This window comes from Squalius cephalus, assembly GCF_949319135.1.
Source record: "Squalius cephalus genome assembly, chromosome: 3".
In the NCBI taxonomy this organism is placed as follows: domain Eukaryota; kingdom Metazoa; phylum Chordata; class Actinopteri; order Cypriniformes; family Leuciscidae; genus Squalius; species Squalius cephalus.
The window spans coordinates 6,907,468-6,931,366 of NC_137124.1; the positions used below are offsets into that span (position 1 = coordinate 6,907,468).

Genomic DNA, 23,899 nt, shown 5'->3' on the forward strand with positions numbered 1-23,899 from the left:
TCTAAATTAAAAAGTAAAAATTCATATGATAGTGATGGCTTAGATATGTATATTGTCAAAGAAACTCTACGTTGCATTAAAATATATAATTAATTTGTCTTTTAATACAGGTTCTTTTCCAGATAAAATGAAGGTGGCTAAAATTATTCCTTGTTTTAAAACTGGTGATAGGCATAGTCTTACAAATTATAGGCCTATATCTTTGCTTTCCCAATTTTCAAAAGTTCTGGAGAAGCTTTTTGTTAAAAAATTTGATTATTTTCTTGAAAAACATTCTTTGATAAACGATAATCAGTTTGGGTTTCGTAGCACCCGCTCAACAGCTATGGCTTTGATGAAAATCACAGAGGACATTACTACAGAATTGGAGAATAAAAATCACACAGTTGGAGTTTTTATTGACCTTAAAAAGGCCTTTGACACTCTCGATAATGGAATATTGATATCTAAATTACAGACATATGGAATTAGAGGTGTAGTATTAAATTGGATTATTAGTTATTTAGAAAATAGACAACAATATGTAGAGTATTTAGGCCATGAATCTAAGTTGGAAACAATACAGTGTGGAGTCCCTCAAGGCTCTGTGTTGGGGCCTAAATTATGTATTTTATACATTAATGATCTCTGTGATGAATCAAAGATTTTACGTTTTGTTCTTTTTGCGGACGATACAATTTTTTTTGTATCGGGGAAGAACTTAAAAATCTTAATCAAAACTATAGTTTGTATTGAACAAGAATTGGTCCTACTTCAGAAATGGTTTAACAAAAATAAACTGTCGTTAAATTTAAGTAAAACTAAATTTATGTTGTTTACAAATCAAAAATGTCCTGCGTTCTCCGAAACTACCTTAATGCTACGTCGTTCTTAAGTTGTACCTTAAGAAGTACCTTATCGTTAATACGTGGTTTCCGAAACCTTCTTAGTTAAGTATACCTTCTGTAAGTCATACGTTCGTAAGGTTGGTCTGGAGCGCTCTTAGCTATACCTTATCGCTGCTGACGGTTCATACCGCTAGTGGCCACCACTACGCAAAAATCTTTTTTACATCGCAGTTTAATTACACATAGACAATTTTATATGAACATTTAATATAAAATCTGATTTAGTATTAAAATTACATTTTTACTTTACTTTAAAATTTTACACATAAAATACTTAAGTTGTTATAGCCACCCAGTGTATGGAAGTGTTTTCATTAATAAAGTTTCCATACACTAATGGTTGTTAGCTTTTTTAATTAGGCTACTATCCTAAGGCACATCAGCTGGCGAACCATTTGACAGAAAAGGCTTAGGAGTCTATATAAAGAAAGATGAGTTTACACAAACTTTAGCTATGGCAGCGAGACAGCGAGGACTTGTTTTAAATCAAAGACGGCGCCGTCCGTGGAGCCAGTTAGTGTATGTCAACTACATGGCTGGTGGATAATCAGCATACGTTGTGGAGAACATTAACACACTTATGGCCGTAAGGGTCTGGGATTGCACACTTGCTAAATTATAAACACATACTCATATTTATTTCTGCATGTACATATTTCAATGAGCCCCGATAAATGCAGTTTGTACTATTTCTAAAACGCTTCTTTATAAAGAACATTGTTTTCTCAATACTTTACCTATACCGCTGTGAAGGAAAGAGCGCACAATCGATCATCGAGGCATCGATATCAACCTATTCAGCGCCTCCACCATGGACAGCGCCTGCTAAGGTCGAACTTAAGAAGGTTTACCTTAAGCAACATCCTAAGGTATAGTTCGGAGAACACACGTAGGAAAGGTATACCTGTAGTTAAGGTGTACCTTTTGAGTCTTCGTAGCGCGCTAAGAGACAACGTTATCGGTGAACGCACCCCTTATAATGTTTGTTTGATTCTAAATGGAATAACTATTGAGAGAGTGTCAGAATTTAGGTTTTTAGGAGTACTCATTGATGAAAAATTTAAATGGAAATCACACATAGCCTACGTAAGAAATAAAATGTGTAAAAATATTGCTGTTTTGAGTAAAGTAAAGTTTATGTTAAATTATAAAGCAATGAGAATCCTTTATTGTTCCTTTATTTTGCCCTATTTGATGTATTGTTTGGAGGTATGGGGTAATTCATATTTTACTAATTTAATGCCCTTATTTATTTTGCAAAAAAGGTCAATAAGGATAATTAATGGAGTTGCTCCAAGAGAACATACTATAGGACTGTTTCTGAGGTCAGGACTACTTAAATTGAAGGACTTGGTTTCTTTACAAACTTTATTAGTTGTTCATAAAGCAAAACATTGCTTGTTACCACATGGACTGCAAACCCTTTTTACTGTAAATAGTGAGACAAGTAGAAGAAATAATGATTTTAAACAACCTTTTGCTGGAAATACCCTCAAACAAATGTGTTTCAGTTTCTGGTGTGAAAAGATGGAATTGTCTTGTTAAGACCACCCTCCTTGTAGCTTCTTATCAAAGATTTCCTTTGAACACATTCCACTTTATTTTTCCAAATAAAACGGAATAGCAGAGAGTCAATAGATTTAATCATTTTTTTTAATCAACAAATAGGGAAAGAGCAGGGTAAACTAGGCGCGATATGCCCTCAGCCTAAGACAGCAGGACTCTCCCATAAATTGTCAAGTCTCTCTGCAGCCAGCAACATAGAATTTTTTTGGTTTTATCTAACCTTGGTTGAAAATTGTTATGAAGACGTTCTGAACCTGATCTGCAATATCAACCCCAAGGTATTTTACCTGATGTTTAACTTTAATACCATCAACAGAAATTTTATCTGAACCATGCACATACAAAATTTCACTTTTCGTAGGATTTACCACCAATCCAGAAGCTTTGGAGAAAAGATTAAAACTGCTCAGGGCACCAGAGACTTGTGAATCATTTTTAAGAAATAGACAAGTATCGTCAGCTAACTGACTAATTATTAAAGTATTCTCACCAATATTTATACCATCAATATTTGAATGTTTTATATACAAACTTAGAAGCTCAGCGGCCAATAGAAAAAGAAAAGGAGAGATGGGGCATCCCTGGTGAATAGTTCCGGAAGCTAAGGAGACACAACTGTTAATACCATTATAAAGAGTACGAATCATTTTAATAAAACAACTACCAAAACCAAACTTAGAAAGGGCTTCAAAAATAAAGGAATGCTCAACTGTTTTGAATGCTTTAACAAAATTAAAGCCTCTTCGTTTATAAATTCAGAGTAATCAAGAATATCTATAATTAATCTAATATTATTAGAGATATGTCTACCTTTTAGAAAACCAGATTGAGTGTCAGAAATTATGTCAGCCAAACAAGGCTTGAGCTTTTCAGCATAGGCTATATAGAAGCCAATAACTTATAATCAGAGTTCAAAAGGGTGACCGGGCGCCAATTATCTAAAAATTTGTTATCCTTATTAGGCTTGGGTATAAGAGAGATGAGACCTTGTTTCATTGATTCTGCCAGTTCACCTTTCATTGAACACTCAATAAGGGCTTCGTAAAGAAGATGTTTAATAGAGTCCCAAAAGACTTTAAAAAATTCAAAAGGTAACCCATCAGGCCCTGGGGATTTATTATTTGGCATTCTTTTGACTATATTATAAAGATCATCTATATTAAAAGGATCCTCACAAATTTTCTTATTTTGGTCATTAATTTTAGGAATAACAGATTGAATCTTATGAAAAAAACAAAAATGAAGCGTTGGGGTCAAAAGAGGAAGTATACAAATTTTGATAAAATTTAAAAACATGGGAAGAAATCACAGAGGGGACATTAGATAATGTATTATTAATATATAGAGAAGAGATTTTTTTATTACTGCCACGTTTCTTCTCTAGGTTGAAAAAGTAGGAAGAATTTTTTTCCCCAAACTCAAGCCATTTTGATCTCGACCTAATAAATGCGCCCCTTGCCTTTTCTAGAAAGAGATCATCCAGACAGGCTTGTGAAGTATAAAGAGATTCCTTGTCATCCTCACCCGGGTTAGGGTTCTTTAAAATTTCATTTATTTTTTTAATTAAGTCTGTAATTTCCTTATTTTTAACAGACATTCTATTTTTCCCAAATTTAACCGAGAATTTCCTACATTCATATTTAAATAGCTCCCATTTAGAATTGGCCGAGATATTAGCCTGAGATTTCACACTCTCTGCGATTTTCTCAATCTCCTGACAAAATGATTCAGACAATAAAAAGGAGCAATTTAACTTCCAGTACCCAGGGTTCACTTTTCTTCTCCGCTTGGATTTATCATCCGATAAAGTAATGTCAATTACTGCATGATCTGTATGGTGAGGGTGAAATATCTGCTGATACCAAAAATTAAATTAAAGAGTCTGATATCAGCCACAGGTCTATACGTGATTTTTGAGAAAAATCTGATTTAAACCAAGTGTACATGTGTATATCGGGGTTTAAATATCTGTGTGCATCGATCAGGTTCCGACAATTACAGAGATTTGCTATTAGGTGGTTGACGCTGTTAGACACATTTCTAGGCGGAAATCTATCAGCAACTAAATCTGGAGCCTCATTGAAATCGCCACCAAATAAAATAAAAGCAGAGGGATATTTAAGTTTAAAATTACTTATATAAATGACTATACTATCAAGTAGAGTTTTGTTGTTTGCAGAACTACTGAACCCATATATGTTAATCATTATTAAAAAATTGTTATCCAAGTGAACAACTGAGATAATCCACCTTCCAATCCCTGAAGAAAGCGTTTCTATAACCTTTCCTTGAAATCCACTATTAAGTAATATAGCGACCCCACCTGATGAACTAGCGTTATGACAGAAAAAAATTGTGTTCCCCCACTGATTACGCCAGAATTTTTCATCGTTTACACAAGAATGTGTCTCTTGCAAAAAATATATGTCCCTTTTCATGGATTTACAAAACAAAAATAAAGCTTTTCGCTTGTTTAAGTCACTTAGCCCCCGAACATTCAAAGAGAAACATGAGAAATGTGAACTAAACATAAATCAGAACTCAAACTCTTGATAATTGTCAGAAACAAGTACAGTAAAGTTAACTAAATATGCTTCTTAGAAGATATGCAGAGCTTAAGGCTCGAACTCCCAATAAAAATTAGGAAGGTCAACACACCCTGTCGTGGACCCAAAAATAAAAATAAAAATAAACGCCTCCCCGTTTCGCAAGTTCACAATATAAAGGGCATATTACATATCGTAAACAGAAATTCTCTTCCCGTTTATGAAGGCAACGGGCCCATTAAACCCAGCTTTCTTTCCTTCCCTTCTTGCCTTTTCAACGGGTGGCCAAAGTTTGTTTCTCGCCTCTTTGTCTTTCTGCGTCAGATCTTCCAAGATCCGAATTTTCTTCTGTTTCAAAAGTTCGGATCGTTTGGCTTCTGCCCATATTGCATCTCGACAAGTGCGGGATAAAAACTGAACGATGATCCGTCGCGGATTTGAGTTTCCAGACTTGGGACCAAGCCGACGCGCGATGTCGACCATGTCCTGCAGTTTCTCTGCGGTGTGTGGAGAGAGGTTCCTGAACAGCTCGATAACGACCATTTTGACGTTTTCCCCTTCGCGCTCAGGTATCCCGGCAACACGGAGGTTCCATCTGCGTTTGTAGCTGTCCAAACCGCTACATTTCTCACTTCACAACGTCCTCCACCTGCTTGTTGATAGCTTCAAGCGAGCAGGTGAGGTTACAGATTGAAGCAGTGTTTTCCTTCACCGATGCCTCGATGGAATGCAGTTTTACCAATGACTCGTCTTGTAACTTGCTAAACTTTTCGATCGCCGCTAGCAGCACAGAATTAGAGACCGTGTCGGAGGCATTGGAACGAGGTTTCTTCAGAGCAGGGGACTTACTAGGAGTGTCAGGAGAGCCCCCAAATGCATCTTCTAGACGCCTTGTGTAGTTATGTGCCTTTAGATTTTCGTTGTTTGCAGAAGCCTCGACAGAGGCTGTATCCATATTTTCGTCCATGGTTGTATCAACGGAGCTACTTCACACAGGCGTAGAAACTAACTAAAATAAACGAAAGAGGGTCCAAGTAACGTTCAAAACAGTCTTAAAAGGATATGTTGAGATTCCACTACAAGTTATATAAAAAATTGAGCATAGAAATTCAAGCCCCAAGCACAGCACATAGCAATGGATTAGAGCGTAGTAAAGTTGCTGTTAACACGGCGCCATCTTGACCCAAACTCCCTTTCTCTACTTTGCCCGCAAAGAGAATTTGGCCCGCCCAAGAGAAAATGAGTTGGGCGAGCACGATATTGTTTTTTCCTCGAGAGACATCATGGCTTGCAAATGAGCGGAGCATGGCAGTTGCTCAGTGTTTGGCTGTACAAATGAACACGAAAGTATTTTTTTAGTTCCTTCATCCGAGCCTCTGAAGAACCAGTGGGTTATGTGAATTTCTGATGTGTAATTGTTCAAGTTCAGACAGATAATCTTTTTCTCAGAATCGTTCAATACTGTTTATGCATCAGTAAATCAAGCCAGTGACTAAACGTTCAACTTCACGTCGTTTCTCTTAGTGGGATGAAAATAATCTAACTTAAACAGTGACTAATATACAGAAAGCGATCAAAGAACAATCCCTTTCCAATCGCCCAAGCTGTCAATCACACAATCAAACAGCGCAAGTTTATCTGGACACTTGCCAAAACTCGTTATGAAATCAATGACGCTGTTACGCTGCACAACGAAGCTCTTACTATGCTTATACCCAGACAGCAAGCCAACATTGAATAAATATTGATTTTCCATCTGAATCATCATTATGGTTGATATTGAAATTTCAATGCAAAATAAATGTTGAATCCCTATTACCATATTGATGAAACCTGATGTTATTAATGTTGATGGCAACAACATTGATCTAGGCCTATATGATTGATTAAGCATTGATATTTGTTTTACCGGGCAATTGCCAATGTGTTGAAAAGTCATTAATTTAGAGTTGACCGGGAAACGACCTGTTGTTGAAAAGTCATTGACATATAGTTGACCGGGAAATATGATTGAAAATCCATCGATTTTTGGTTGACCGGGAGATCAACGGGTGGTAGACCAACATACTGCACCGGACACAGCTCATTTCTGGACCCTTGGGACTCATACGATCAGGTAAGCTTGCTACAATATGTAAGAATTTTGCTTTAAAATATCCCATAATCTCAAGGCCAGTGTTATATATTTTGTTAAGTTGATTACTTACAATATCCCAAATGTTTCCAACTATTTTTAAATCGTGAGAAAATTGCGATTTTAACCAAGGAAATGGGGCGTTAGAGCAGGGGGGAGCTGGGAGTCGCCAGTCAATTGTGTCATATCCGTGTTACCCTCGGTTTCCTCTCGTACTGTGTGGAGTCCTGGACAAATGTGGAAGTTGTAGTTAGTTGTAGCGTCTATCAAGCAACAAACGTTAGCTTGTTTCTTGCAGTCGTTATGGAACACAATTATTCTTTACCGATTGCAGCTGGATCTGTCGACAAAGCATGCTTAATTTTATATTTTCCAAACGTAGCATTCGGTAATAGTTATGTTTATGTAAGGGAAGTATTATTGCTTTAGTTTTGTGTTTAGTTTACTGACATTGCTATCACGTCTGGTGTTTATGGCCATGTAAATAAATATAGCATGTGTTATACATAAAGATTAATCAGTATTTTGGCAAATGATGTGGGTATGTTCGAATGTACTTTTACAACAATTGTTTAGAACACGTAAAACTGTGCCGCGTTATCACAATGAATTCGACATACAGTAACATCTATGATAACCAATTTAGTATTAAACCTTACTTTTCTTGCGGTTAATTCATTTTAATGAAATAAAAGTGTGATGAGGTTCAAGAGTCAGGAAGGAAGAAGACAGGGGTCGGCGTGACTGGGACTCATACTTTATTAAAATAAAGCAAAACAAACAAAAGTCGTGCACAACGCGCATTCACCGTGGCAACCGCGACGGCACAAAACAGTTATAAAACGAGAGCTCGGATCCACCGGTTTTCTTTCTCTGCGTCCAATTTTCTCTTCAGTCTCTCTCTCGTTCCAGCGCGCGGCTTATAAGCGGTCTCTCCACACGGATCACAGCAATAAGACACAGGTGTTCGTCATTTGCACTTGACCTACTTGCTCGTCTCTTCTCTCTCCCATTACAGACCGTGCTGAACCACGCCTCCCTCGCCACACAAGTCATTATAAAAATAGAACTTAGCCTCATCCATGAACATGATTTTTCGATTCCCGTCTGACTGATTTACATCCACGGTGGAGTTTAAAATGACAGTTCTCATCATTCCACGCTCCTTCTCATCGTCATCAAGCTACGGCGTTGTTGTTGTTTGGAATGTAGCGCCCTCTAGCGGCAAAAAAATATTGCATATTGTATCTTTAATGCTCGATATGAATGAATTGTCCCAAATCAAATACTGTTACTCGTTAACATGATGGTTAGTGTAGTAACCGACGCACTGCAGTCAGTGAAATAGGTTTTGTTAAACCAATGTCAAAATCTGCCAAAGGTAACTTCTTGCTGACGGCTATTGTGGTTCGGTTCCAACAGGTTACAAAGTTAGCAAAACCTCCGAGTCCAGTCTATTTTTGTGATAGCTAGCTCGAAATACATGTCTGTACCAATTGTTAAGTAGGCAGACACATTAGGGGAGGATGTATGTCGTGAAATCTATTAACACAGCACTGCTATTTCTTCTGATACTAGTGCTGCACACCTAGTGCTACCCGCAGATGTGACCGCGGCGGGCCAGAATAACAGAAAACCTGATTTACCTTTACTTTATTCAATGCAGAACTGTCTCGAGTTGTAACTGGAAATGCCGATTAGACGATGTCATTGTAATACAAATACAAAATATTAATAATCCTTCGAGCAGGGCTGCGACATATATGCGTGTGATAACAGTTTTGTAAATAACTCCAGTGTTTGTTTTCAGACATGATAACTGTCGTGTTATACTTGTGCTTAGGAGTATGCATCATGCGATATCACGATTTTTCTGAGCGAGTAGCCTACGCCCGAAGTGCGCGCGCACTGTCAAACAGCGCCTGATTGCTGGATTTTATCTTTTGCGTCTGATTGTGCTAATACTGCCAAATACACACAAGGTTTACATAAACACAGTTGGTTATGTCTAAAGTGAACGAACAGTTGAGAGAAAATCGGATGCGTGTCTGCTAGATGCGTGCTGGTCTTATCTGACAGCACCTAGTAAACATGCTGCTGCTTGTCCTTAAGGGATTAGATCACTTTAAAAAAAAAAATCCTGATAATTTACTCACCCCCTTTATCATCCAAGCCCACTGAGCAAGCGACGTCTGTGGACGTACAAAACGTTGAAATCAAGTCCGCCCGTCCAGGCCATGATCTGAACGTCCATTGACAACCAGAATTAGTCGATTAATGACACTGAGAAATTATGTCCAATCCGGCCATAATCTAAACGTCCACTGACAGCCAGAACTAGTTCAGAAAAGACGTTCATACTGACTATAATCTGGACGTCCGTTGACATCCAGAAACAGTCCATAAATGACGAGAATAAAGATGTCCAATCCGGCCATAATCTAAACGTCCACAGACAGCCAGAACTAGACATCCAGAAACAGTCAATGACTGACAGCCAGAACTAGTTCAGAACAAAATGACAAACAATATCTGTAAATTAATTAACTGACTGTTAATTTACGGACTATATCATTAACTGTTAAATTGATCTTGCTGGTTAGACACCAACAGGGTTCATGATGCACACATGGCGCTTTTAAGTCCTCCTGGGAAGTTTGTATTCATGAGGTTTTACTATTTTTTTTTTTTTATGTTTTAAATTAATTTATGAAGCCACTGTAAAATGTATCATTACATGTTATATTGTTATACTATAATACTGTCATATTTTGTGCAGGCATTAGCTTACTTCATTGTAAATAGAAAAGCCTGGCAATGTAACTGCTAAATACCAAAGTATTGTGGTATTACATGTTTCTCACTGACACACACACTCATAACTCTTCAAGATCGGGCTTAAAGAAAATCCCAAGCTTCCTACTCATATTTTCATCATTGTGGCGGCGTTCATGTATGTTCAATTTGTAAATACGATCTTTATGATACAGGTATGTCTTGAATGCATCAATAGCTCTAGTTTAGGGACAATCCATACAAACAATCTTTACAAACAGACTGTCACAGTGAGAAGATTTTTGTCCTTTATCAATGCTAAAGGCCTAACCACTGCAGTTAACACCATGCTGTTAAATAAACGTCTGTAGACAAGTCTTAAGGTTAGGGTTAGGGTTAACCTTAAACCTTAATTTCTAACCCAGACCCGGTTTCACAGATAGGGTTAAGATAAAGCCAGGATTTGTCCTTAGTTCAATTTGGTTATATAGCTTTTAAAAATGTGCCTTAGAAAAAAAAAAAACATTACTGGCGTGCGTCTTGAGACAAAACAATGGCACTGCCATAAGATATGTCAGTGCAAGTTGCTTTCAGGTAATACAGCTCAAACATGCATTTTAGTCTGGGACTACAGGCTTAAGTCTTGCCTGTGAAGTGTGAAACCCGGGGTATTATGTTGTAACTTGTATATATTATGCCAATGTTACCAAAGTGTTGCGTTGGACAGAGGATTAACTCCAAACCAACAGGTTGTGTACCAGTGCCACACAGGGTGAAAAAGGATGTTGACATTATTAGGCATAAGAGTGTTCCTAAGGCAAAGGTCAAGAATTTGTGAAAGTGTACAAGGGTCATTATGGGTCACATGAATGTAACTGTCACCACCATGATACCAATTCATTAGATTTTCATATAGATACAGAATTGTATATAAATATATGCAGTGTTTGCTCTGTTTAATATACTGTTTGCTCTATTAAATTGCGCTTTATCAGAACAGTGGTAAATAAATATTGTATATGGTCAGTTACTGTAAGTTCTTACAGTATTTTTAATCTTTAATTTTTAATGTTTAATTTTTAATCATGCACTGCAATGAAAAAAACAATTTAACCAATTGATTAAATATAACAGCCAGCCTACAAATCCTACAACCAAATATATATATATATATATATATATATATATATATATAGGCTATATATATATATTCATATTTTCCAGTAATTGCAATGTTGCCACACTATTGGCTGTCTCTCCTAGCTGTTTTGAGCATGATTGGTTATTCTCTGTTTATTCTGACTGTCATCCAGGAATCTAGCCAATGACAACTATGCGCGCCTTTACGAGTCAAGTTTGAATAAACGTCAGTTGAGTGACTCGGTGTTTGCTTTGCTGCTGCGCGGGATCTTCAATATGATTCTGTGGGTTTTACATCGTTTAAAACATGGATTATTTTACATCGGACTGCTAAATGTTTATTTTGAGCGAGTTGCTGTGTGTTGCTGGATGTAAATGAAGAACAAACAAAGAATATGGACAAAGAATTTTAACAACGGACATATTGCAATCTACGGAAGGTAAATAACTTTATTTTATACAAATTCTGCTACATCAAGATATAGGCTAGTGTATTAAATTGAGAATCTAAACGCGATTAGATATTATTAGTGCATGGGCAATTCTTAGACTACGGGCACTTTCATGTCCTTTGATCATATTTTATAAAAAACATTTAATTTTGAAAAATTAACACTTTCATAGTTAAATTTACAATGAAAGTACTTTAGGAACTTTTTACCGGTAGTCTACGATGATTTTTTCACCTTTTTAAACATCATTATACATGCAAATATTGCTGTTTTGTGCTTGTCCCACACCCAGACTTTTGATCTTCAATAATGAAAAAGAAGTGTAAAAAAATTATTTATCTTTTTTTTTTTTATTATGACTGAATAAAGTTTCAGTAAAAGAATCAAAACATAATTGAGGTATTTAAGGTCAGACAACTATTAATGTGATTTTATATACAAAATATAGTTGTCCCACAGTATTGCCGTCATTTCCACCACAACGCTGTAATGTCCCTTTAAAAATTTTTTTTGAAAGATTGTTTGGGTAGTTTCTATGGAGATGAACAATGACATCACAGTACATGTCTGACATGGAGGAGATTTTAAATTTCTACAGCAACTTGGAGAAGAAAACTCAAGGTAAATGTTGCTTAAAATGAAAATATTTTTATTGTATGTCATTTCCAAACATGGCGTAACAATAAATGAGTTTGTAAATAAATTGATTTTTTAACACAAATAGATGTATTTTGCATGCATGCAATGCTAACTACCAATTCATAGCTAATATGTAATACTAGCTTGGATTTTTTTACAAAATACTGTAGGATTATCATTTCCACCACCGTCATTTCCACCACATTACCGCCATTTCCACCACATTTCCTTCTTGGGTGGAAATGACATTTATGCTTACAAGGTGGAATTATTAGATTGAGTGGCTACATATGAATATTTTATTTATTAAAATGTACAACGCTAATGTATTTATTCAAATATATATTTGTTTAAATGCCTTTTCATCTATTTTTAAGATGCTGCGGAGGTCAACTGGATAAAGGTCTCACTATTTGTGGTTAAAGTTGTTTACAGTAAGACTGTAACTGTTCATCTGGTTATGGAACCAAACAGACTAATGACTAATGATTTGTTAAATGGGTTTCAACTAAATGTTTTCTGTTTTTCTACATGGACGTCCATTCATTGTCATTTCCACCACCTCATAACTTTTTTAAAAATATGTACAAAATTCTAATCACTCATTAAAAAATTCTGCATAGTTTATGGGATAATGTTCCACTTAATGTAATAACACAAGTAGTTATTTTTCTGAAATGTATCTAACCAATGCAATATTATATTTCAGGTTGTGGTGGATGTAAGCTTTATGTTTGGGCCTCATGACAATTAATTTACTTAATCCACAAATCTATGGTAATTGCAATATAGGTATAAATTGGTAAAACTATATGTGGAAGTGGTTTTACACTGTTAAGAAATTATGTATATCATAAGAATTTTAAATAATAATCAAATATCTGCATGTGATGGAAATGACATTTGTTCAGTGCGGATCGGAAAATATGTCAAAAAACACCAATTTGTCTTATAATGTAAGTGCGTTCTCTTATGGATCATTAAACTAGACTAGTTATATTTAACTGTTAGACTGTGACAATTTTGATTTGAACACTTTTTTTTACATCAAGTTCACAAGGCCAAAAGTGCCCGTAGTTGAAGTATTCCAATGTATTAATGTTATGTGCTGCTAGCATGTGTAACTTGTCTAACTTAGTTTATGATAAAAAAATAAAATAAAACTCAGCATGGGAGCTTTACAACGAGTGAACTGAGAATATTGTATCTTTAGACAGAAAGGAACTGTCACAGTCTTACTCTAAGAATCTGCAAACTAGGCTTTTGAATCTATTGTTGATCGCGGGATGGCTAACCGATCAGTTAAATTAACGAGTCGTAATAATATGTTTTGGAGCTGGTGAGTCAATTTTGCAAGCTTTTGCAAATGTCTCCGTTAGTAAGTAAAACAAATAACTAATATAGATGTGTATGTGTGTGTTTCCTTCATGATCCAGGCATTTTGGGAATAAATATTATCCAACCACACGATGTTCAGATGCGGTGAGTATTGTCATAAAATACACGTGAAATAGAGGCAGAACATGTTACTCTGCTCAAATGCACTGGTTCAAACCCTCCAGACAAGCTTTATCTTCTTGAGTTTACAGGCCCAGCTGACCCAAAAATAAATGTCTTTCAAAATGAAAGTATTTTCAAACCTGTATAACTTTTGTGAAACACAAGAATTTTGGGAATAAAACAACTGTATTCATTGTATGACAAAAATAAAAGGCTTTTTCCAAGATATCTTAATTATGGTTCTACATAAGAAACTCATACAATTTCAACATGAGGGTAAGCTACATAATGAGATTTTTTTTTTTTGGATGAGCTGTTCTTTTAAGGACATTTGCTAAATTTACCATGTTTTTTAGTGTAGAAACCATGTTTTTATGGTGGATTGATTACAATAATTTATTAAGTGAGTATAGGAGCAGGCTTCACTGCATATATTAATAAACTTTTAGAGTGATGGCCTGGATAATTGTAATACGTAAAATAGGAAAGAGGCCGCACTATGCATAAACTTTTATTTGCAAAAATGCGTTTCGGCGCGTGCAAACTGATGAAGGCACGCGCCAAAACGTGTTTTTGCAAATAAAAGTTTATGCATAGAGCGGCCTCTTTCCTATTTTACGTATTACAATAATTTATTACCATTTGGTTAGTGTCGCAAAACATTGTTAATTTTTAGTAAGGGTTCTCCAGATTTATATAACACTTATGGAACATTAAAAAATGGTCCAATGTTACCCGATCAATAATCCTCAAAATTTTCATTTTTAGATCAAGCATTGGACTTACGGAGCAGAATAGGCACCAACAGAGAAACAAGTCCATCACTAGTAAGTATCCACTGCAGTATCTGGTTACACTTTATTTCGATAGTCCACTTTAGACATTCTAAAACTATAAGTAACTTTTCAACTACATGTCAACTAACTCTCATTAGAGTATTAGTAGGCTGTAGTAGACAGTCAATAGACTGGTAGGTTAAGTTTAGATGTTAGGATTCGGGTTAGGAGAATAAGTTGACTTGTAGTTGCCAAGTAACTTATAGTCAGTAGAATGTCTGTTAGGGGATCAACAAAACAGAGTGTTAGCAAATATTAAGCAGACAGTCTACTAATACTCTAATGACAGATAGTTGACATGTAGTTGCAAAGTTACTTATAGTTAGTAGAATGTCTAAAGTGGACTATCGAAATAAAGTGTTACCCAGTATCTAAATCTGCAGTCAATTTTAAAGGCACAATGCACTCCGAAATTCTCTTTTTTTCTTCTCTCGTGCCATTCCAGATGTATATCTGACTTTCTTTCCACAAAGATTTTTTGAAAAATTATCCATTATTGTAAGCCAATATAATGCAAGTGCATACGCCAGAAACTTTATACAGCCTATACTCACAGCTTGCTGTGTTGTTCACACAAGATGTTTTCTGCACTTATCATGTGAGCTTTACAATGCTCTTGGACTTTTTCGACCTTCAGCATTTTGGTGTCTTTTCACTTGCATTATTTGACACACAAACACAAGAGATGGATAATATTTCTAAAAGTCGTTTATTTTTTCTAAAATATGTGTTTTCATCTTAATAAATAAAATCATATACCTTTCGGTCGGCATAAGGTAGATAAAATGAAGGGGGAATCAGTTTGCTCTCATTTACCTAGTATTATTTATAAACCTTTGCATGTGATTTAATAAATGTACAATTAAAGGGGTGTTCCAAGCAAACATCTAAATCCCTTCACAAAGAGCCCTTCCACAAAAGGGTTAGCAAAGGGGGACATGCATGCGATGGTAAATTAACTGAAGTAATTTTATCTTATAGTAATTTTATATTATATTTATGGTAATGTGACCTAGGATGGCAAGTTCCTGTGTTTCATTTTAAAGTAGATATGGTGGAAGAGTTAAATTTAACATAGAATAATTGAGTTGTTTGTTTGGGTTTGCTATATTACACACATTTTCAACATACCGAAGTTCCATAGGTAAAACTTTTTTAGATGCGTTAATGTAACTACCTGCAGGGTTAAAAGAAAAGACGTCAAGAACACACAAACTTAAAGGCAGGGTAGGTAGGACTTTATAAAAATAAAAGATCCAAATTTGTTAAAACTTTCTATATATATCAATACATAATTAAAATGTAAGTACTCTGAAAAAAAGAGTATAAAAATCAAGTGACTCTAGACCGTTTAATCTGTATTAAACACAGCTCATTATTTCGATTCGGGACGAATCAAAGGATTGGCTTAGGCGACTGTCACTCTCTCTCGCAACCGTGGCAACCACCCTTTTGCCACGGGATCTGCCCACTTGCGCGCGCACGTTTGATTTGAGGAATTCAAGAGGCACGGAACCTAGGAATAGCAAAACAATGGCAGAGAAAGAGCAATCAAAATTCACATTACCGGCATGCAGTTAGCGAAGGCAAACAAGGCAAAAAAAGAAGACAGTACAAGAAAAGGTAATGAACAAAAAGTCTTTGGATAAACAAAGAAATAAAACGTGTGTCAATATCGGCGTAGCTTTCCAGCGACCACCCCGTCCTCAGCCTCTACTTCCTCGGACCCTAGTTGCACGCCACGGCCTCTTGCACGACCTCCTCTGCTTCGCCCTAAAATTATTTTTATTTTACAAAAGGACATTTTTACAAACCTACATTTTGCGCATGTGCTCCTGCACGCACTTTTCCAGTCACAACACAGCAATCAGAGGAGGATGCGCTGAAAACTGTAATGCTGTTCTCTTCCTTCATAACTCGTACTGAGAAGGTTTGAGTTGCAGAGGAATTTGTGACTGTTTCAGCTGTTCAACCACATCAAAGTTTCGTAATTAGTAAGTCCGTGCTTTTTCTCTTTTTGTTCTTATGTGCTGAAGGGCTGCTGTGCCTTGGTGAAACGGTGTTTGTACGTGAAGAGCTCTTTTCCAAAACGCCATAAACCTAAAAAGCTGCCTCAAAGAACCAGCAAAAGTAATGATTATGAATGTGTAAAATATTGCAATAAGACATTTTAATTGTTTATTAATTTCTGTGTCGGCTGCAAAGATGAAGTTGACGATATTTGACTCGCGATCTTCGCAGTAGGCTAGTGAACGCACCGGAGAAATGCACATTTATTAGGCTACATAGTTTTATTTTGTTTTGGATGGTTTTGTTTAGAACCAGATTTCTGTAAATATATTCCACATTTTTTTAGGCCTGTGAGGCGAGGCTACGGTTCGGTTCACGATGATATAATCTCCAGTTCAAGCACCTTATGTTGTGATTGATAGCCTATATTTACTTTATGTATTTAATCCAGGAATGAAAATATTAATGAATTAATGAAAAAAAAATATATTAAAATTAAGATACAATTAATACAAAACGAAATTCGTTTTAAAGAAAGGCTTTGTGCTTTCTGTTTTGAGGTCTCTGTTAAAGTTTGAAAGTCTTAGTGCAGCTTTCAGAGCGCTCGCGTCCATAGTGGAGAACTGTCAAGTAATATTGTTTTTTCCTCATAAATGCAAACACGAAAAATAAAAGACAAAAACTTTTTTAAAAAGACAAACCATAAATTAAAAAAAAAAAAAAAAAAAAAAAAAAAAAAAAAGATGGATTTATAGCGTTTTGGGGGAAAAAATGAATGGATTTATACCGTTTTGAAAATGTTTTTTTTTTTTTTTTACTTTGAATTGATCATCAACAATATTGTTGTTTGATTTAATAATCACTGTTGCAAGAAGTGCCTAGTTAAGTTTTTTTTTTTTTTTTTTTGTAAGTGGAAAAAGTAGGGGCTGCCACAGATTCTGTTTAGTTAGCTCCTTTATTGTTTTTTTCTATAGCCTAGAATAATATAGGTCAAATGCAGCAAGTCAAAAGACCAACTGGACCTTCTTTGCCAGTTTGCTCACATTTCTTTGAAGGATGGCAAAAATATCGCCTGAATATCGATATCTAGATATTGGAAAAAAATATCGAGATATTCATTTTTGTCAATATCTCCCACCCCTACATGCAGAACAACATATGTTATGAATCTTACACGAAATTCATCTTCATCACAATGTAACTGATGGTAATGTAAAAAAGTGTATCAATGCAACCTGTTTTTAGCTTATATAACTAGCTCGTTAGCGAATCAAAAAATATATATTTTAAATTTACCAATATCAATATGCTAGCTTGATAGTGAGTACTAAAATACATCTTATTTGTTTATATTCATAAGCAATTAGCGTTAGAATTTTTTTATTACATGTGATTCTGACATGATGTCACTACATGCACTGTGCTCCTTCCTCTCTGCTTGTCTCAGGTAAATAATGAGTCGCGCGTTCATGTGTTTTGGGGGCGTGGCTTTGGAAGGAGCCCAGAAGGGAGGGGGTGGAGTGAATGGAAATAATGAGCTGTCTTTAAAACAGTCGTGAGAGGTCTACAGACACTCGATTTTTATACTTTCTTTTTCAGAGTACTTACATTTTAATTATGTATTGATATGTACATAAAGTTTAAACAAATTTGAAAAAGAAGTTTTTTAGACCATTCCTACCTACCCTGCCTTTAAGGAACTTTTACACAACAACAATGTACTAAAAACGGAAGAGTTTTTTCTTTGTTCAGATGACAACGTTATTAAAACGATTACCGTTTGGACAGATCCACTGTGTTAATCTACATGTTCCTTCTTTTGGTGATGCACATTTTTCTATCAGACATAAGTTTTTAGATACCAGACAAAACGAATGAAATGTGACCCATGCTAATTAATTCCCCCCTTTTACCTGTCTCTTTTATCTTTCTGTGGCCAGGATCCGTCATTCATCAGAACAGCTACCAAGAGAAGTGAGTATTCGTCCTCTACCTCCTTTGTCTCAATGTTATTTTAACACAATTGGTCTCCAAAGTACTATATGTATGTGTTTATATTAGGGGTGTAAGATTAAGAAAATGTCATAATTCGATACAATTGCAATTTTCGATGCAAAAACGATTCTCAGTAAATAAAAAAACTATTCACAGTATGTAGTTACTTTTCCTATGTAGGTATTAGGGATGTGCATCTCCATAACTGAGGCCGATACGATACGCATCTTGATGCATAGCCAACGATATAATACATTAATATAAGCAGCTGCCAGCTACCGATGCAATGCAATACGATTCACTATTATTACGATCCGGTGCGATTCGATTTCGATTCAACGCATTGCAAAAATATGATGCTATGCAATTCAATATGGTATAGATAGTTAACTTTTATTTCTTTTGTTCAGACATAGGGCAAATCATAAAGTAGCTTAAGTGCCATCTGACTTTTAACACATGGCTCTCTCACAATCAAAAGATTTGGTTTCCACAAAAAAAGCAGGTACTGTAGGCTAACTGACCAGAAAGCAGGTGCTGTTATTATGTGCTTCACGGGCCGTTTATCAGTTTGGACCAGTGCAGCGCGAGCCGATCTTGATCAAGCGACACTGTTACTACACGACGCTAGAGATCCCCACTGAAGTAATAACATCGCTGCGAGATCTAGTGAGAAGCATTCATATTTCTCTGTTATTAACGGATCAAACAGCGCTGACGTGGAAACATTGTGCCATCAACAGATCAGCAACATTCACCATGGATTTACTGTAGTAACACTAACTGTAACCATGGAAGTTTGGCAGGAATAGTAGGCTATAATGCTTTCAAGTTACATTACGTTGGTTTTATTTTGACATAAATAAAATTACTGCCCTCAAATGTTAATCTGAACTAAAATAAACCTTTGTTTATAACTACAATATTACCTTTAATTTTTTTCAAGGAGCTGTTTTACATGCTTCTAAGAGTCAATTATAGCTTCATCATTCCTCAAAGTAAAAAAAAAAATCATATTTTATGATGTTAGGTTTAATAAAAAACAAAAAGTTAAAAATATTAAATCAAGGAAATTTCTCTGGCATTTCTTTCTTTTTCCTGTATCGAAAACGTACCTTACCGTGACACAAGTGTATCGTATTTAACCGAACCATGAATTTTGTGAACCGTTAACTTACACCCCTAATGTGTGTGTGTGTGTGTGTGTGTGAATGGGGCTGTTTAAACCTGGCCACTTGATGCATTTTCTCAGATCGGATAGCTATCTGTTTTATCACAACAATGCCATTTACACCTTACACCTTTTGCAAAACGGATATAAATCCAATCTTCGATTCCCTCGCTTTGCAAATTTAATGGCGTTCACGTCACCGAAAGCAACAGGTATGAGCTGCATTTTATTGATCATCCGTTAAAATTTCTAAATTCAAAGACCGCAATAGGAGAGAGTGCAACAGCCCAGGTAATATAATTTTGTTTCTTTACTTTTAAAGATGATAACTGTGTGTTAATTATCGGGGGCTTACTTTCACTTTGATTTGCGCTAGTTTGCACGTTGGCTTGATGAATAACGTTAGATGGTCAGCGGCGATGCGGCAGTCATAACTGGCTATAACATGACATATAGCCTATAACACGCTCTCACACCTTTATTTTAGAGCGTTTTTGGGAGGAGTAAAATTTACATATGATATGTGGTTTCAACAACCAGATGCATTTACACTTGTCCAGTTTCTTCTGGAATGCGGCCCAGACCACCTCCTGAAGTGGTTTGAGTGGTTTCAGATTCAAATGCGTCACGAATGCGTTTCGGAGGGCATTTACACCTGGTCTTTTCAAGATCGTATAGCTATCCGATCACCAAAATCGCATGAAGTTGTAAATGGCCCCTATGTGTGTGTGTGTGTGTGTGTGTGTGTGTGTGTGTGTGTGTGTGGAATGCCTTATATCAGGCTTGATGTAATTTTACTTGATTTGTGATTTATTTCATTTAATTGTTTCGAGTACTCAAATTTTCATCTATGTATCTCTATAAGCTAAACCACAACAGTGGCATTTGTATTTATTTATTTTACATGTGGATTTTTTTGCTTTGATTGTAGCTGCTGTCATGAAATGGGACCCAGCTGCAACAGAGGCCCAAATAAAGTCTGTAGCCGATCATCTGAAACTGCTTGCTGCTATAAATGAAGCTTGTGAACCTTATAGCAGCCATATTTTGTTAATTGTTATGTTATAGCCTATTGTTTTAACAACATTTTATAGATGATTTAAAGGGAAATGTGTTAATTTACAACTTAACTGTTCTGGTTTTTAAGTTTTATTGTGTTAATTTATACTTTACTCTTCCGGCTGTTAAGTTTTGTTCAAGCAGAACAAAATAGTAATAAAAAAATATTTTGAAATTTAAATAATTGTTTTCTTGGAGTGATTAGTTTGGTTTAGGAAAATGATAAGCAGTTTATTACAGTTATATTGTTAAGATATCCAAATGCAATTATATACACACAGTTATTCAATTGAATATTCAATATTATCAATATTCTTTAAAATCTTATTTAGGTCTATGGTCTGTGTGTCTGCAGTTTCATGACACGACAACCATTAACAATGAGTAACTGGGGTTTTCTCAGTGAGAACTAGCTCACTCACTGCCACTGTTTTGTAAATATTTGTAAGTAAATATTTTTTAAAGTTGAATCCTTGTTGGATCCTTTCCATGTCAGTATGGGTCTTTAACAGTCTTTGACATTTCTACTACAGAAAACACGTCTAATACAACTTTTATTCTTGCTGCCTTTAGATGTCTAACAATTACGTCTGTAGCACGTCTTTACTTGACATCTATACAATGTCCAGAAAAGACGTAAAAAAAACGTTCATTCTGGCTCCTGTGAGGACGTCTTCTGGATGTCTAAGAATGACGTCTTTAGCACGTCTTTAATTGACGTCTATACAATGTCCAGGAAAGACGTAAAAAAAACTTTCATTCTGGCTCCTGTGAGGACGTCTTCTGGATGTCTAAGAATGACGTCTTTTAGACGTCTTCTGGACGACTTTTTGCTCGCTGGGAGATGTCCATGTCTTTCTTTCTTCAGTCGAAAATAAATTAAGGTTTTTGAGGAAAACATTTCAGGATTTTTCTCCATATAATGGACTTCAATGGCATAGCTATACAAATGTTCAAAGAAGGTTCAAATGTCATTATAGGCTATTTAATTTAGGGCATTACATTTTCGTATGCCTAGCAATAATTTTCTATGGCTTAGTAACGATTGAAATTCCATTGAAATCCCGTTGATCCTTAGTTCAGTTGAAATTTCAACATTGTTTCAATGTTCCTGATACAATTAAAATTCTGTTGATCTATGGACAGGATTTCAACGTTGTTTCAATATTAAAACAGGGTGCAAAATGATGTAGAATCAACATCAGAGTTCGATGTTGATTCAATGACTTAATGTTGACAACGTAATGTTGATTTAACATAGTTTCAATGACTGTTTGCTATCTGGTAATTATCTCATGTTTGCATTGGTGAAAGCATTAATGAGAGTACAGAAACTGCGTTGCAAAGATAAGATCTTCATTCACACGATCAACAGGCTGTCATCTGCTCAATGCTCATCACTGTAACCTTTTATGTAATGGGAATCAGGGCCGGCCCGCGGCTTAGGCAGTATAGGCAAATGCTAGAGGCGCCACTCATCCATAGGGGCGCCAAAATGAGTGAACGAGTGAATTTTTTTTTTTTTAATAATACTATTTAAACCAATACTTCGAAATACTAACAAATAAAGCAAAAAAATTCCGGCACATCAATCTTCCCCCGCCCAGCGAGTGCTTAAAGTGCGTCAGAAAAAGAGCGCGCGCGCGATCAGTTGTTGGTAATTTGTTGTGTAGCGTGCGCGACGCCGCATCCAATGTAGACAGCATTGCTTTTGGTTTGCTTTTGTTTGTTTTAACACACTCAGGCTCGGCTCCCCTGTAGAAACGGACCTGGCAGCTCGCGCCAGGTCTAGACACGGTAAAAGTTTCCTGATTGTGACGGATGGCCAAATTTACATGACACATTATAAATTAGCATTATAGTCTGCAATAAATACAGTGTCAAAAAGAAGAGAAGAGGATAAAAGGGGATAAAGACAGGTAAAGTGCATGATGTAGTGAATTAACAGTTTATCTAATTGCATAGTAGTAGCCTAAGATACTATCATTTAATGGCATTTATTTTAACCTTAAACTTAATGTTAGCAGTTGTGAGTTCTCCAGAGGCCACAGACAGTGTGATTTTGTATAACAATCATGTCAGTTTTAAGACGCATTTTTTTATCACTTTTTTAATTAATGTTTTACACTACAGTTGTGCAGTTTTGGGGGATATATGGCATTTTGAAAATTTATTTGCAAAAATTAGAAATGATATTTATTTACAGTTTTATTAAAAATAGCAAAGTTCACATTAAATCTGTATTGTAAAAAGCGCTATATAAGATAATGGGGACTTGACTTGAATGCTAGATGTAATACACTACAGGCCAAAAATTTGGACAAAATATCATTTATTTCTGTGATTCTGTGATTTTTCAGGGTCATTACTCCAGTCTTCAGTGTCACATGTGACATCCAGTCTATCACATGATCGAAATGTTGGTCAGAAATCATTCTAATGTTCTGATTTATTATGAGTGTTGGAAACAGTTCTGCTGCCTAATATATTTGATGAATAAAAGGTTAAAAAGAACTGCATTTATTCAAAATAAAAAAAATATTTTCTAATAATATAAATCTTCCTTACTATCACTTTTTATCAATTTAACACATCCTTGCTGAATAAAAGTATTGATTTATTTCAAAAAAAGAAAGAAAAAATATTACTGACCCCAAATTACTGACCAGTAGTGTATATTGTTGTTACAAAAGATTTCTATTTTTAAAACATTTGCTTCTTTTTTTATTTTTTACTTTTTATTCATCAAATTATCCTAAAAAGTATCACAGGTTATGAAAAAATATTAAGCAGCAGAACTGTTCCCAACTTTGATAATGAATCATCATATTAGAATGATTTCTAAAGGATAATGTGATAGTAATGGTACTGAAAGTTCAGCTTTGCATCACAGAAATAAATGATAATTTAAAGTATAATGAATTGAAAACCAATTATTTTAAATTGTAATAATATATCACAATATTACATTTTTTTCTGTATTTTTGATCAAATAAATGCAGGCTTGATGAGCAGAAGAAACTTCTTTGAAAAACATTAAAAATAGTAATGTTTCCAAACTTTTGGCCTGTAGTGTGTGTGTGTGTTTATATATATATATATATATATATATATATATATATATATATATATATATATACATATATATATATATACTGTATATCATGAACACAATGATGGGGTGAAATG

General features: G+C 35.3%; 2 protein-coding genes and 1 long non-coding RNA gene across 3 annotated transcripts in view; 2 read left to right on the forward strand and 1 right to left on the reverse strand.

The window, feature by feature from the left end:
* LOC307156321 (immunoglobulin superfamily member 1-like) overlaps window positions 1-23,899 on the forward strand; it is a gene marked incomplete at its 5' end in the record, with an annotated part of 516,462 nt that overhangs the window by 131,859 nt on the left and 360,704 nt on the right. The window lies entirely within an intron of this gene.
* Window positions 1-23,899, reverse strand: part of LOC307155385 (basement membrane-specific heparan sulfate proteoglycan core protein-like) — a 225,705-nt gene that overhangs the window by 24,586 nt on the left and 177,220 nt on the right. The window lies entirely within an intron of this gene.
* Window positions 11,296-20,677, forward strand: LOC307155431. Its single transcript, XR_013820509.1, has 5 exons — window positions 11,296-11,488; window positions 13,576-13,621; window positions 14,408-14,466; window positions 18,426-18,459; window positions 20,583-20,677. It is a non-coding gene; the product is annotated as an uncharacterized lncRNA (long non-coding RNA).